Raw genomic sequence first — 14,612 nt, forward strand, 5'->3', positions numbered from 1 at the left:
AACATGGGTGATTATTGCCTGTTAAGCAAAACACTACCGTATTGTTGACCTTTGGAGAAAGCACTAAAATGCTGTTAAGCAAAACACTACCGTATTGTTGACCTTTGGAGAAAGCACTAAAATGTTGAAGTTTTCTCTTTTACTTCCTGTGCAAAATCTTTTCTACGCAGCATTGTCCCTTCTTTGTAGTAACACAGTAAATTGTAATAGGCTCCCAATATACCTAGCCTCCACTGAACAACCCCTGGAAAAATCCATAGAACAGATTTCTTCTTTTTGTTCCTCTTTATTAACTTGGTGCCACAGCGGGTRAAAAGCAAACACTGATCTGTAGTTCCCTTAACTTCTGTGGTCACTTGCATGCTCAAGGCTAGGCAGGTGCCTGTGCAGCCACTTGAATAGCCCAGGTCCCTAATTCCTCCCAGGACCCTTCTCTCTATGCTCACAGACCTGATATTGAGTTGGTCTAGAAAGGCTCCAGCGAGGTGCATCTCCGTCGAAGACCACCGCATGCCTTGGCATAAAAGYTGTTTTTCCAGAACCAAGTCTTCTTGGGGAACCACTTTCCCCTACTATCTGATCACCCTTCTGAGCCACTACTTCTGTTATTAGGGCCAGCTGAGGTAAATGCAGGTTTTCTAGAGGAGAAAAAAAGAGAGAGAGAGAGAGAAAGCCCACCCTGCTTTAGTGCTAAATGTATCAAGGATACGAACATTATTTACACATTACTCAAGGATAATATTCATCTTTAAGCTATAATTAACAGATGTACAGCTGYCCTCAGGCAATTAAAGGCAACTGAAGGCCAACTGAACTTTCAGTTAGCCCAGCAGAGATAAATGGCTATAAAACAAAGTACTACACTTTTTTTTTTTTAAATTATACTTATTATTTTTATGTGGCTATATTGAGTTGTCTGACTTGATATCCAGAAAACAGAATTAACTTTTCTAGAAAGACATATTGACAGTTAAACAAAACAACAATACGTGTTACTATTGTAGCAGAACTGAGGTCCATTTGCAGTGAGCACAGCAACACACGTGTTTAGCTCAAGATCCTAAAGTCAACAGAACAAGGTTCCAGGATAAGCAGACATATCCGCTCCTCAGGCAGAGGGCAAGAGGATAAGGACAGCAGTRGAGCGCTGTGGCTTTATGGGGCATAATTACTGGGGAGAATGGAGAAGCGTCAGTAACCGCTGTTCCTCATCTCTCAGCTGGTAGCTTAGAACATGCTGCAAAGTGGGAAGAGGTCATGAGGAAGACCGTGCCTTATTGACCAGATCAGCTCAGAAGTTATGAAAGAAGCAAATATGTAAATGATAGCAACTGGCTCAGCAGCAGCAGCTGAGACCAAAGCTAATGCACAAGTTGTCAGAAAACCTGGAGGAGCTGCCCCAGCTGAAGGGCAGAGCTGACCGGGTGAGACAACGTGAGGCAGATTTTTGCATGATTTTTGAAAAGCTGAAGGGCTATCAGAAAGAAAGGGATTAACTTTGATGATATTGATATGAAAAAAGATGCACAAATTACCCTTAATGGCCTCAAAGTCAGCTTCTGGAGATGCATAACTTATACCTTATTCAATCCTTCCTAATTTTTTAAATATATTACAACAAKCACTAACATTTTTGGAGGTAAATTTTAGTCCTAACTAGTCTAATTCTTGATAAATTTAGGATCTCCTTTCCTAAAGSAAGAAAAATATCATTGAGAAAAATACTTGCTTGATTGGCTATACCAAATTTTTCTAGGGATTATTAACATTGTGTACAACTCATTATTCTTTCAGCATTGGGCATGACAGTGGACAGAGAAACAAATTTTGATCAGTGTCAATCAATCAATTACACATTATTTCCAATAGGCTGACATGCCAACTCCCTAACATTCTAATGAAAGATGCTAATAAATGATGACCTGTCAACTCAATTGCATACTGCATCATTTATTCAAAACAGCTGCTTTGTAGCCCATCTATAGAAAAAGGAGAAAGCCTCAGAGATGAAATTGGCATTAAAGTGTGAAATTAAACCCATGAAAAGGAGATCTGGAATGCAGGAAGCACACACAGGAAAAAAAAGGTAATAATAATAAAACCTGTAGCAAGACCTGAAGTCCCTCAAAAAATGCAGGATTGTGAAAAAAGTTGAGTCAGCAGAAATAATACTCCATATTATATATTACTGGCTATTTCTTTGATGAAAAGAATGGGCTGAGTTAAGACTGGGAAAATTCCCACCACCACCACTCCTACACACAGACACCAGTATTCAATTTCTAGGGAAAAGAGGATCCATCAATTAATATTTTTTAATATACATGCATGCATATTAAACAAAACACGTAAGTGGAACAGCTATTTGGGGTGCATACTTGACTTTGGAAGGGTCTGCCAGCCTGCGCAGCCCCCAGTGGCATTCAYAGCAGGAGGAATCCACACTAGTCCACTCTGCCCCACGCTCCAGATATTGTGGAGAGTGCTTATTTAAAACTACAGTCTGTGTCCGTCGTTCAAGAGCCACCACAGAACAAGCACTGAGATGTTACAGGAGATCAAAAACTGCCTAGAAAAAGTGGGGAAAGGATACTGTCTCTTTTCCAGCCAGCAGAGGCAGGGGTGAAATGAGACTCAAAGCCATCGTGATGCACTGGCACTCACAGGCTACTGCCCAACTCCTCCTGTACCTCACGGAAGTTAACTATGACAACAAGAATTTGTAAGTCTGCTTTGACACCTGATTATTCCTAATTTATTGAGAGGAAACACCACAAAAAATTCTAAATGATTTCCTCAGAATAACGTGCAGAGGCTTTCAACAAAATACTGACAATACAATCCTACAATCCTATATTTCAAGMAAGTTCACCATGTGGTAGACACTGAATTACACACTGTACATAAAAGCATTCTTAGCAGTTAGGGTGCTTATAACTTCCCTTATAATCTCAAATAAGTTTATAACTTTTGATCAGGAAGTGAAGGAAGTGCCTGGAAAAAAATACCTTGGAATGACCAAAATCAGATAAGGCAAAGAAATATCCAAAATAGATCAAATATGCAGAGTAAATAAATCTCTATCCACCCATTATCTCATCTTTTACCCAGATCACAGACTCTAGGGACTCCCTTTCCCTCTGTCTTTGTACATAAGCAGCAGTTATAAAACTAATAATATTTTTCATGTAATTACTGGTATTTTAAAGCCATATTTTACTTATCCCTATTTCTATTCTCATAAGAATCTGCTTTTGAACAGATTTCTTCAGGGAGCACGTTTGCTAAGAATTCATTTCTATACTGTTTTGGTTAATACTAAATTACCATGGAAGCACGCATTAGAGGTAGATACACTTCATTTGGTTTCAAGTTCATTACAAGCAATGAGGTTACAATAAGCCTCAGTATATCAACAACTCTAAACCACCTAAAGTAAAGCTTGTCAGAGATCCATTTCTTGGTGTTGTGAGCCTGAAAACTGTGATTAGTAGACAGATATTGAAGAAAATAAGTGAGAAACGTGGTTTTCTTTCCACTACAACTTTCTTACTTCACAAACTTTTKTATCATTCAGCATAAAATTAAATTCGACTAGATATATTTAAAATAAGCCAATTAGTGGATAGATTCAGTAGATTAGTAGCTATGACACAACCTTTACCTTTGCCTTTCACTTCTTAAAAATTAAGATTGAGACATTGACTAATGTAYTCTCTCCACAGAATAAAGCAGAGTATTATAGAACACATTTGCCAAGAAAATAAATCATGATTGACAAAATGAAATTTGTTAATACAATGGTTTGAGGCAGTTGACAGAAATTTTTGTCAACAAAATAGATTAAGGGATTCAAAAAATGAAATTTGCAAATGGAATGGCTTTGATGTTTCCGATGAAAAGCATTTTGTTGACAGAATGGATCAGAGTGAAAAAATGCGTTTTCTCAGCATAAGGGTTTTAGCTCTTTCACAAAATATATTTCATCCCCAGATGTTTTGGGCTAAGCTGTCAATTATTCTCCCTGTCTGCCATTAACCAATCACTTTGCTGTCGACTGAAAGATTTATTTAGTAGCAGGCCTGCGGAAGTAAGAGGTATTACAATAGCTCCACAACGAATCATGTTGAATCATTASTAATGCTGGCACAGTTAACTCAGTWCTCAACAGGTGCCAACTGAATGAAAGAGATCAGCTGAACATGAGGGGTTTGTTTTCCTTTTATCCATATATAGTGTTTATTGCACTACATTGCACTCATACATACTCTTCCCCTCCCCCCTTTTTTTTTTAAATGAAATCTGTCCTTCATTTAAGGCTTCATACCTGTGAATACACCYTTATGCAATAACAGAAAGGACTAGCTTGTCCTCCTGGAATACCTCAAGCAAGTATCAGTATGCAAACTACACCCTAACTAGAAGTYAAGTCAACTTTTCCACCCCAGTGGAAAGTCATGTATCTCCACATGGAGCAAATGCCTTGTGCGCTCAGCTGGCTGGGCTGGCTGGGGAGCGGGAGGTAGGCAGCCAGATTTCTACAAGATTTAACACCTTCCCCTCACACACACAAGGAAGAGKAGCCTCAAGTTGTAAGTTTAACCTCACCAGGTAGAGGAAGAAGTGCCTAGAAGAACTGAGTTTCTGTTTTTCTTTCTTTCAGCAGTTAAGAGGGTATGATAACCTTCCCAAAGATGACTCTCATTTGTGTTGCTAGTTCTTCAGAACTCGTAAGAAGCTATGACTATATTCAGAGGAGCACTCTGCCAACCAGGTCCTAGTCTGGCTTGCACAAGATCACTAGCAAATACCCACATGAAATACAGCCCATAAGATATTGACACACACASTCAGTCATTCAGAATGGTTTTCTCATGTAAATCCTAGACCTGCACAAGTGAGTGCTTCAGGAAGAGGAARTGTGGCTTAGTTTTTCCCTCATGTCCTGCCTTTCTTTAGAAACATGAAGGTGGCTAGCAATAGTTGCAGAATACCAGCTATTCACCTGAACATGAAGTTACTGATAGGAAGAAAAGAAAGACAAAAATAAGTATAGCTGAACCAGGAAGAAGAGAAGGCCCAGGAGAAGTACAGTCACTCTACTGTAAGAAGTAGGGCATGGCTCCAGCTGGATGTAGCTGGTGAGTAGGAGGTAGGCAGTCAGATTTCTGCAAGATTTAGCATCTTCCCCCTTACACACAGAAGGAAGAGTTTGTACAAACTTCTAAATGAGACAAYGAGTCATGATCTATAGGAAAAGCTGTACAGAACACAAGAGACTCAGAGGAACCCGCAAGAACATCAACAGAAAGAGGAGGTTRAGGTCCTTTCAGACCTCTTACCCAGCAAACCATTCCAAATACACTTGTACCAAGCGTGACCTAGCCAGATCTCAGCCATTCATCTGAGTTAGTTCCTTGGTACAAATGAGTAACCATAAGCTTATTTTTGTAGAAAAAGGAGGACACGTCTTAAAAAGCAGGACAGATCATCTAGGAAAAAAAAAAAAAAAAAAGACAGATCCTCTTAAAACTAGTTTCAACAGATTATGCTTTTAGGTTTCCCAGGGTCTAGGGAGTAGTCTAAAACACCTCTGTTAAAATACCATATCTTATCCCATGGCTTTGTGCAAGGATGAATCATGGCTTACTTTGGAGAACCTGCACCTGCCAGACAAACAGTTAATGACCTTACAGATACCTGAATAAGAGAGAGTAATGAGCAAGGTAAATAGAAGAGATGGCAAAGTTCTCAGATATCTTGCTCAAAACAGGCAAAACTGTGCAGCACTTGTTCATGCAGAGTGCTGTGCAGCATGACTGTGGTGACCTGAAACCTAATCCTAAATAGCTATTACTAGTAATAGTAACATGTAATGTCAGCTTAGTTCACACAGATTCCTGGAGCCCTGTGGATTCTGGGTTTAGTCTCATTCCTGTTAATAGGCAATCTCTGTGTATTCCTAGGAAAAGGTTTGTCAGAATCTGGGGAGTAATACATATTTCACTCCAAACACTTCACATGGTTTATTATGTTCTATTTTCTAAATGAAACTGTCGTTCTAGTGCTTCCTCACATTCCCACTGGCTTCAGAGTAAAAAATAATCGCTCTGTGCAAAGGACAACCAGGCCACTGAAGCAGGATTTCCACCTATACCATAACTGCATTAGTCTAGTTATCTGCAAGCATGGTCCCCCTTTGYAATCTGAGTACTTACTAATTTCTGTTTTCTTAACAGGATGTTTTCTTCCTCCTCTTCCCTCTATTTCTCCTGCCACCCTCTTCTATTTGTCCAGAATGAATCTTGCCCTGTCAGTGGCATACTGGGGGTTAATTCTCATCAACACAGTCATAGTCAGTACTGAATCCAGCACTGCTAAGTTACCTTTCCAGCATCAAGTAGTAAGAACATTTTTCTAATGGGCTCATTTCCCAGTACTACTTCAAACTGTTTCTTGATATAAAACTTTCTAGATAAACACTAAAGCTGTTGATAGCAAAGTTACTGCACCTGCACATTTTAATTGGCTGGGGAGGCATATCTTCATAATTGGTATTTGCTAGCTTTCAAACAGAGGACTTTTCAGTGCAATGAATTTGGGAATTAATTCACAATAAAAATGCAAACATTCCATGAAGTGAAATGTAGACAGAAGTGATTAGTCAGTTGGGCTCAGCCCATGTGGGTGTAAAGGAGTATATTTGTAACACAGGTAAAACAGTCCTCATTGTTTCCATCCTTATCCCAACACACACCTCCGAATGATTCAGTGAAAATACAAGTGATTAGCTGGCCACGCAAGAMCACAGTCTGTACAAGAAAACTATATTTTTCCATCCATAAAGCTGCAGTTTGAGGAGGCAGCTAGTGCATTCACAGCATAGCAGGAATATCCTGACTGCAGATTTCAAAATGTGATGAGACTGTGATGAGAACCCAAGCTGGACAGAGCTGCAAGGGGGATATGCCCAGACCCTTTCGTTTAGTGAGGTTCCTGAAGACAAGAAAGGTTTTAAACTGAAAATAAACATTTTAAGCTGAAGTACTCTTGAAAATCTGCCAAGGCGTGATAGTCCTTAAAAAACAAACCCTAATGGTAAACTTTCAGAGGATCTCTCCAGAGTTCGTGCGCATCTACTATATAATATTGTATTATCAAGACACCTTACCCTGACCTTGTTTTTCTCCTGCTGAATTCAATCAAAGCAGAGTATAAACAGAGTAGATTTAAGCTAACAATGACTCCTTTAAGAAACAACATCCTTTAAGGATTTATTTCAAATATATTTGCCTCATATTTTGGTTCTCTTTTTTCCATTTCCTTAAATACTGCTCCACCTAAATATATTAAATTTAGGAAGTCATTTATGAAACTATCAGATAAATATTCTCARCTACTCCGATTGTAAATATGCAGTTTATAATAATAAGACTGAATATCAGAAATATCACTTATAAAGATCTGGTGGACAGAACTCCTTAAGTTTTAGATTAAAATAAAAGTTTCAGATTATATTTATGCAGAGATTTTATTAACTTTTCTACTAAAGTAAAGTGAAGTTAGCTTTTGATGAACAAGGCTATAACCAGAAACAGAATAAAGAACAAAAATATAGCAAGACAGTAGTTAATCCTCATGCTATGTCTGCACTGCCTCAATCATCTGAACATGTCGCTGAACGTGAATCCCTTCCACTGCCTCTCCCTCCTGAGATATTGGCATTTTTGGTAGCTCTTCCCTAGCACTTCAGAGGATGTTTTTCTTCAAAGAAAGGATTTCTGAAATTCAACTACATAACAGATACGTTAATATATAATTAGGTGACACCCTGGATGTTATGTTACATAACTACACTACTCAGTATCAGATAAAGCAAACTTATCCCAATGAACACACTTGCATTTTACAGTATGACACATTAMTTTTGTGATATTAAACAGACAAATACAATAACACAGGAGACATTTATTGTTATAAAGCAAAGGATGACAGATATATATATATATTTAAAGAAAACACTTTGACATCCAATCAGTAGCCAAGAAAACACTTTGACATTCAGTCAGTAGCCATTAAGCAATCTCATTTGTGTTAAGTAGGTCACAGCCTCCACTCCAGAGAATCTGGAATTCATGCAATAAATACAAAAACATATCACTGAACAAGTTCCCCATCTATAACTGTACTCTTTTTTACCTGCAGTCCATTGATTCTTGTCAAACCTATCTAAACACAACAAACCCCAGTCACCACACGAGAAAATAACATAGGGACTGCAGAGCTGGTAAATGAATAGTAAGTGTTACCCCCTTTCTGCTATGGCTGTAAATGAAAAAAAAATCTGTAAGTTTTTTTTTTTGTGCACGTGTATGTGTAATTATATAGGAAATAAATACGAACTCATTTCATTAACTGTAATGAATGCCCTGCAATGCTTTTTTTCTTTTTTTTTTTTTTTCCTCCTTTCTCTGTCAGGAAAAAAAGCCCAGTTAGCTAGAATACAGAACTGGTCTAAAGAAGGACACTTCCTTTAGTTAATAAAGGTGTATTAATCTTGGTTTTAAGTGATAAGGTTCTGGTCTACCCATGCTGGTAGAGAAGCAGAGTTTACTCAAATTAACAGAATCCCCTTGCCCTTACACAGTGCTTTACTGAGGAAAGCAGTATTACTGTTCTCATTTTATGGATAGGAACAGAGAAGCAAGGTCATTAGGAAACCCTCAACTATGTGAACATCCAAGTTCCAAAATGACTGATGTCCATGTTGCCCCACATTATCTCTGTACTCAAACTCCCACTCCGCACTGGACTTATTTATGCATCTGGTCTTTCTCATTTCTATCACACAGGCTCTGAGCTTTTGATATGAAGGCCAAATCAGATTACAGATTTGAACAGCATTTTCTAATAGTGCAGTCAATATAAGGCATAGATGAACCTCCTAGACAGCACATCTCCCAGAATCTCTGCGCCCTATAGAAGGCAAGGATTTACGTTCATGCTAGAATTGGCGTTCTAATGGAAATCATGAATAGCTGCAGCTCATATCATACTTTCAACTTTCCTTTCATAGGATAAAAATACATTCTGCAGATAACATTCAAGTAACATAAGGATAACTTGATATTTATATTCATAGTTTAAACCTTTAGCTAGAAAAGGTTGGTCTAAATAACCTAGAAGATGTAATGAAATATTTAAGGAGGGCTTTTGGGAGGAGAAAAGCTATTTGTTTGTTTTTAAGAAACAAAGCACATTTTTTACTACTCATTATTTCCATGCCCCAAGCCATAAGCTTCACGCTGCTTCTTGTCGATTCCTGTCAGAAAGCAGTGCATGGTTTCAAATCCAAGAAACGGATGCAAGTGGGGCAAAAATAATGTATCTGAGTGCCAGCAACATCTAAAAATGTCTATCCTAGCCTAACCATGGAAGTGCCTTGATTTTCATTAGCAGGTGTGTGAAACTTCCTTAGCAATAAGAGAGAATGAAGCCTTTGAGTGCTTGAGGCCACGAGGAAGTCAGATAATAGGTTCAAGAGCCTTGTTACTACAAACTACTTGTGTCCAGTGCATTATGGAGAAGAGTCCTCATCGAATCAGTCCTGGTGTCTGGTCAGGTTTGCAGGGCCCATTTTCTCTGGAACCACTGAAAAGGAAGAGTGTATGAAGGACAGAGCACCAAACTAAACCCTGTCTAACATGCTCCATGTGACCCTGCTTGAGCAGGGGGGTTGGACTAGATGATGCTCTACAGAGAAGGACCTGGGAGTGCTGGTGGATGACAAGTTGACCTTGAGCCAGCAATGTGCCCTTGTGGCCAAGAAAGCCAGTGGTCTCCTGGGGTGCATTGGGAAGAGTGTCGCCAGCAGGTCGAGGGAGGTGATCCTGCCCCTCTACTCAGCCCTGGTGAGGCCTCATCTCRAGTACTGTGTCCAGTTCTGGGCTCCCCRGTACAAGAGAGACRTRGAGCTACTGGAGAGAGTSCAGYGYAGGGCTACAAAGATGATCAGAGGGCTGGAGCAYCTGCCCTRTGAGGAACGGCTGYGAGAGCTGGGCCTSTTCAGCCTGGGGRAGAGARGRCTGAGGGGGGATCTKATCAATGTGYACAAGTACCTGAAGGGAGGGTGTCAAGGGGACGGGGACAAACTCTTTTCAGTTGTCCTGTGTGACAGGACAAGAGGCCATGGGCAGAAATTGAAGCACAGGAAGTTCTGCCTGACCGTGAGGGGGAATTTCTTCCCTGTGAGAGTGACAGAGCACTGGAACAGGTTGCCCAGAGAGGCTGTGGAGTCTCCTTCTCTGGAGMTMTTCAAGGTCCGCCTGGATGCARCCCTGTCTAACATGCTCTAGGWGACCCTGCTGAGCGGGKAGGTTGGACTAGATGATCTCCAGAGGTCCCTGCCAACCTTGCTGAWTCTGTGATTCTGAAGATAGTCCGAAAGTGCACAATCTACATATAATCCATTAAGTGTTGCAACTGCAGTGTGCAAAGATAAGAATGTTAATTCCTCACAGATGACTTGGTAGGAGAGGTCTTAAGCAGCACACAGCAGTAGCCTCATTAAACCCTTTTTGGGAAGGTAGGAAGAGGCAGCATGAAAGAACACACGATGTGGGAGAAGCAGGCAAAAGCTTGCTATTTTTGGCAAAGTGAAGTAGTCAAGACATAGATGGATAGTAGAAAAATTAACAGATGATAGCAAAGAACTTTGGAGAAAAAGATTTGAAAAGCGCTTTCAGTAAGATAAGAGGCTTAAATTTGTGATGCGAGAAATTGAATCAGTGGAGACCCAAAGTAGTAGGACATAAAGCCTTAAGAAAGTGATCCCAGTGATCACAGTTTGTATGGTGTATGTCACCTGAACTGCAGGAGACATCAGAAGACTTTCACATRTACATACATACAAATATCTACATAAACACACATGCATAAGGAAGCCACAAGGAGAATGTTTCAGCGGTCTTGGATGATTCTTGCACTGTGCTTGTCCTACTGGGACAGTAGGAATTTTGTGAGAGAAAAGAGAAATATCTGTAACCTGCTCAAGCTCATCTAAAGAAAAAAACTGAGGAAATACAMAGGAATTATAATATCTAAAGGGAACTGTAGGACACTAATAAGGGTCACTGGGTTCMGAACAGGGCAAGTAAGTCATAATGATACAAGGAATAGATCTGGAGGGAATTCTGCGATACTGAATTAAGGCTATGCCGAACACTTAGAATTAAAGGGCTTTAAAATGAATAAACTACTAATGCTTAAAATGCTCTTGACATATACCAGGGAATTGAATGAGAAATCTCAGGTTGATGAGAAATGTCTTCTTAGATGTTTTCTGCATTTTAATGTAATATCTAGAATTTTAAAGTTATCCAAATATAAGACTTGAACAAATAGAGAGAGAAGACATACAGTACTCAAAATTTACATGAAAATACAAGACTTCTGCCCATAATCAGCAAAATTATGAGCAAATTTATTCAGATAAACCGTTTTCATTCAAAATGACATTTCACTAAGTACACAGGGAGATGATCTTTGTATGTCATTCTGACTAAATTCTATTCAAATAAGTATTTGATCTGAATCTAAAAGTTACTATGTATAACCACCTGCAAACTGAATTTTAACTTTGTGCTTTATCCAGTACACATCTTCAAAGAGGAGTTCTGTTTGTCCCTAAGGCTGCATACTCTATCTCCTTATAATAAGGCCAAAGACAAAGGYTTGTTTGTGCTCTTGCAACAAAGCAGAAGCATGAACCCTCCTATTAGAAAGATGAGCAGCTCCTCATACATGCAATCCTATTTAAGTCAGTCTGTCCTCTTTTCTTTAGAAATTCATATATATATGCAATCACAAAAAATTCTAGCCCTAGGGTTTGCAACCCTAGTGGCATCAAAAGCATTAATATGCTTTGTTCATTCTAATATTAAATACAAAAGTGTTTTTATATTTCTTCAGTGGGATTAATCATATTTCAGAACAAGAGCACCTATGAGAAGACATCACAAGCATCATAAGATGTTACATTTATAAAAAGATTCTTTTTCATTTTCAAGATTGTTTATTTTCTGTTTAGCTCATATCATTTGGGAAGACAGATACAGGCTGTTGAAACCTTTCTAAATACAACTGCCACTATTATCAGATGTTCTARGGTATTGAAGTTCCCTCAACAAGCATGTGGACAAGGAGAAAGGAAAGAAACATATAAACTTATTTTGCCATGGCCAGCTTAAATCCTGGATTTTGTAGATGCACAGTCTGGTTATTGCAAAGATTGAGTTTGGTTCTCTGTAGCCAAAACTTTAAAGTTTGATGTGAGCTAGTGATCACTGCCTCAAAAAAAAAATTCATGAACTTCTACATGAGATCTCTCCACTTGAAGAGCAGCACTTTGTTTTCAGTCAAGTAACATGGACAGGTGGCACAGACTCCTCTTCATGACTCAGTAAATCTACAGATCGTTACTGGAAGCAGCAGAAAAACTTGCAGTGTTTCTGACCGATTTCTTTCCCATTCCTGAAGCTAAATACTACCTCTGTTCAAAGAAAACATTTCTAAAAACAAAAAGTCCAAGCTAGCATTTAAACATCAAGTAAATCTAAACAGACCAATTAAATGAGCAGGCCCTCTTTATTTTATGTATTTCTATCTTTATAAAGAGCAATAGGGTACATTCTTTCAGTCAGAGAGCTATCTTCCCCAAAAATGTAATATGGAGAAAGCATTATGAAGATTKTCCTGTCTCCAAGATGTACAGAACTGAGAATAGAATAGATTCCACGTAAGGTCATGAACAGTACATTGATCAAAAATTCCTTTTTTCATTTCACTAAAACCTCCCAAAAATGTCCACATACCACAATGCCAATCAGTGAAAGAAACATCTTAATTTTCATTCTGAAATGAAAGAAACTGTTTCTACTAGTGAAGAAAAGATAACCTTACACCTATTATCCTAAAACCTCTTTTTTTCTAAAAGGGATAGGACAAGAATTTCAGAGAATTGCTATACTCCACTTTCATTGGAGTATACGAGTTGTACACCAGAAGGCAAAAACAATTCTCATTCCAAGTATATTCCTCAAAACTCCCCCATCTTTATTTCCACCAAATATTTGGTTAACAAATACTGAAGACTATTAGACTCATCAGGACAGAAGCTATATCTCTGAAGCAGGATATAATTCATCCGATCAAAACTGATTTTAATATTATTTTGTGACATTGTAACAAGACACCTATTCATAAAATACCAGCTACAACCACTGAACAACTACAAATTTTAACACTTATCTTCATGCTGCTTGCTGCATGAACAGGACCTAAATTTAATGCTTATCTGCCTTATGGTAGTTATTCAAAAGAAACATCTACACTGGTAGGCTTTGAAATTTCAAAAATACTGTCCTTAGCAAAAGTAGAAAAATAARGATATTGTTTACACCAAAAGACAAATGTGTACTTCCTCACTAAAAAGGCAGAGATTAAAACAAATCCATACACTAGCTTTCAACTTAGTAACGAGATTGTTCAAGGAGCACCAAACAAGTCATCCTTTCAATTCTGCGTTATATCTAGCAAACCAGTATAAGTGCAAAATGTTGAGCATTTCATTGACATCAGTGTCACCTTTACTCAAGTCTTGAGCTCTGTCTTATTCCAGTGTAACCTTAGAATGAAGTTAAGCTATTTAGAACAGTATTTTGGTGACAAAATGTTAGGTAATATAAACAACTTGCTCATAGAATTTTACAGAATTAATTGATCAACAGACCATAAACCTACACAAACTCAATTAAAAGACTGTAAAGCATCATAATGCATGATAAAAGTATAAAATGAATACCTTCTCGTGGGGCAACAGAAGTGACCTGGAACAGAAACAGCCACTATTCAAATACAGTCATTGGCAGTGGAAAAGTACTGGCTGACTTAGTAATTGCTATTTCAGGTAGCAATCATTAAACAAGCTAAATAACTAGCCCACAGTATAGAGATAAATATCTATCTTTATACAGTACAAACACACATAAAATGATCTACTGCATATTATTAGTCACATGCCCTTCAGCAGGGCTAAATATCCCAGAAACTTCTATTTCAACTTGATCTTAAAGAAATTATCATCTGCAGTTCTGAATATGATCACATTATTTTGCACGAGTGTCAGTTTTACTCGGCAATATTACATTTTCTAACATTTAGTTTTCTAACATTTTTCCATGACTATCTGTGCAGATTAGAAAGGTTCTTAACTGCTATCTGTAATAGATTTTGCCTGTGGCAAAATTCATGCAGGCATAATAGAAGAACAAAGTGTACTCTGATGAAATTGCAACCATAATTTCCAGATGCCTGACATTTATTGCTTATTGCTATTAGAATTCAAGTGCCTATTTGTTTTGTACTTTGCTTTTATTCTTGCATCACAAACATATAATGGAAAAGAGATATTTTAAATGCTGGGTTAAGTATCACAGATCAACGCAAGGTACCAACATAATCAATATTACTTAAACACACTCCTAGGCAATTAGTTTTTAAGGAATCAAGTTGTTGTACCACATCAAAATTTACAACAATACAATAAGAGTTGT

This window comes from Rhea americana, unplaced genomic scaffold (genome assembly GCF_003343005.1).
Source record: "Rhea americana isolate MKP2758 unplaced genomic scaffold, rheAme1 scaffold_20, whole genome shotgun sequence".
Classification (NCBI taxonomy): Eukaryota; Metazoa; Chordata; class Aves; order Rheiformes; family Rheidae; genus Rhea; species Rhea americana.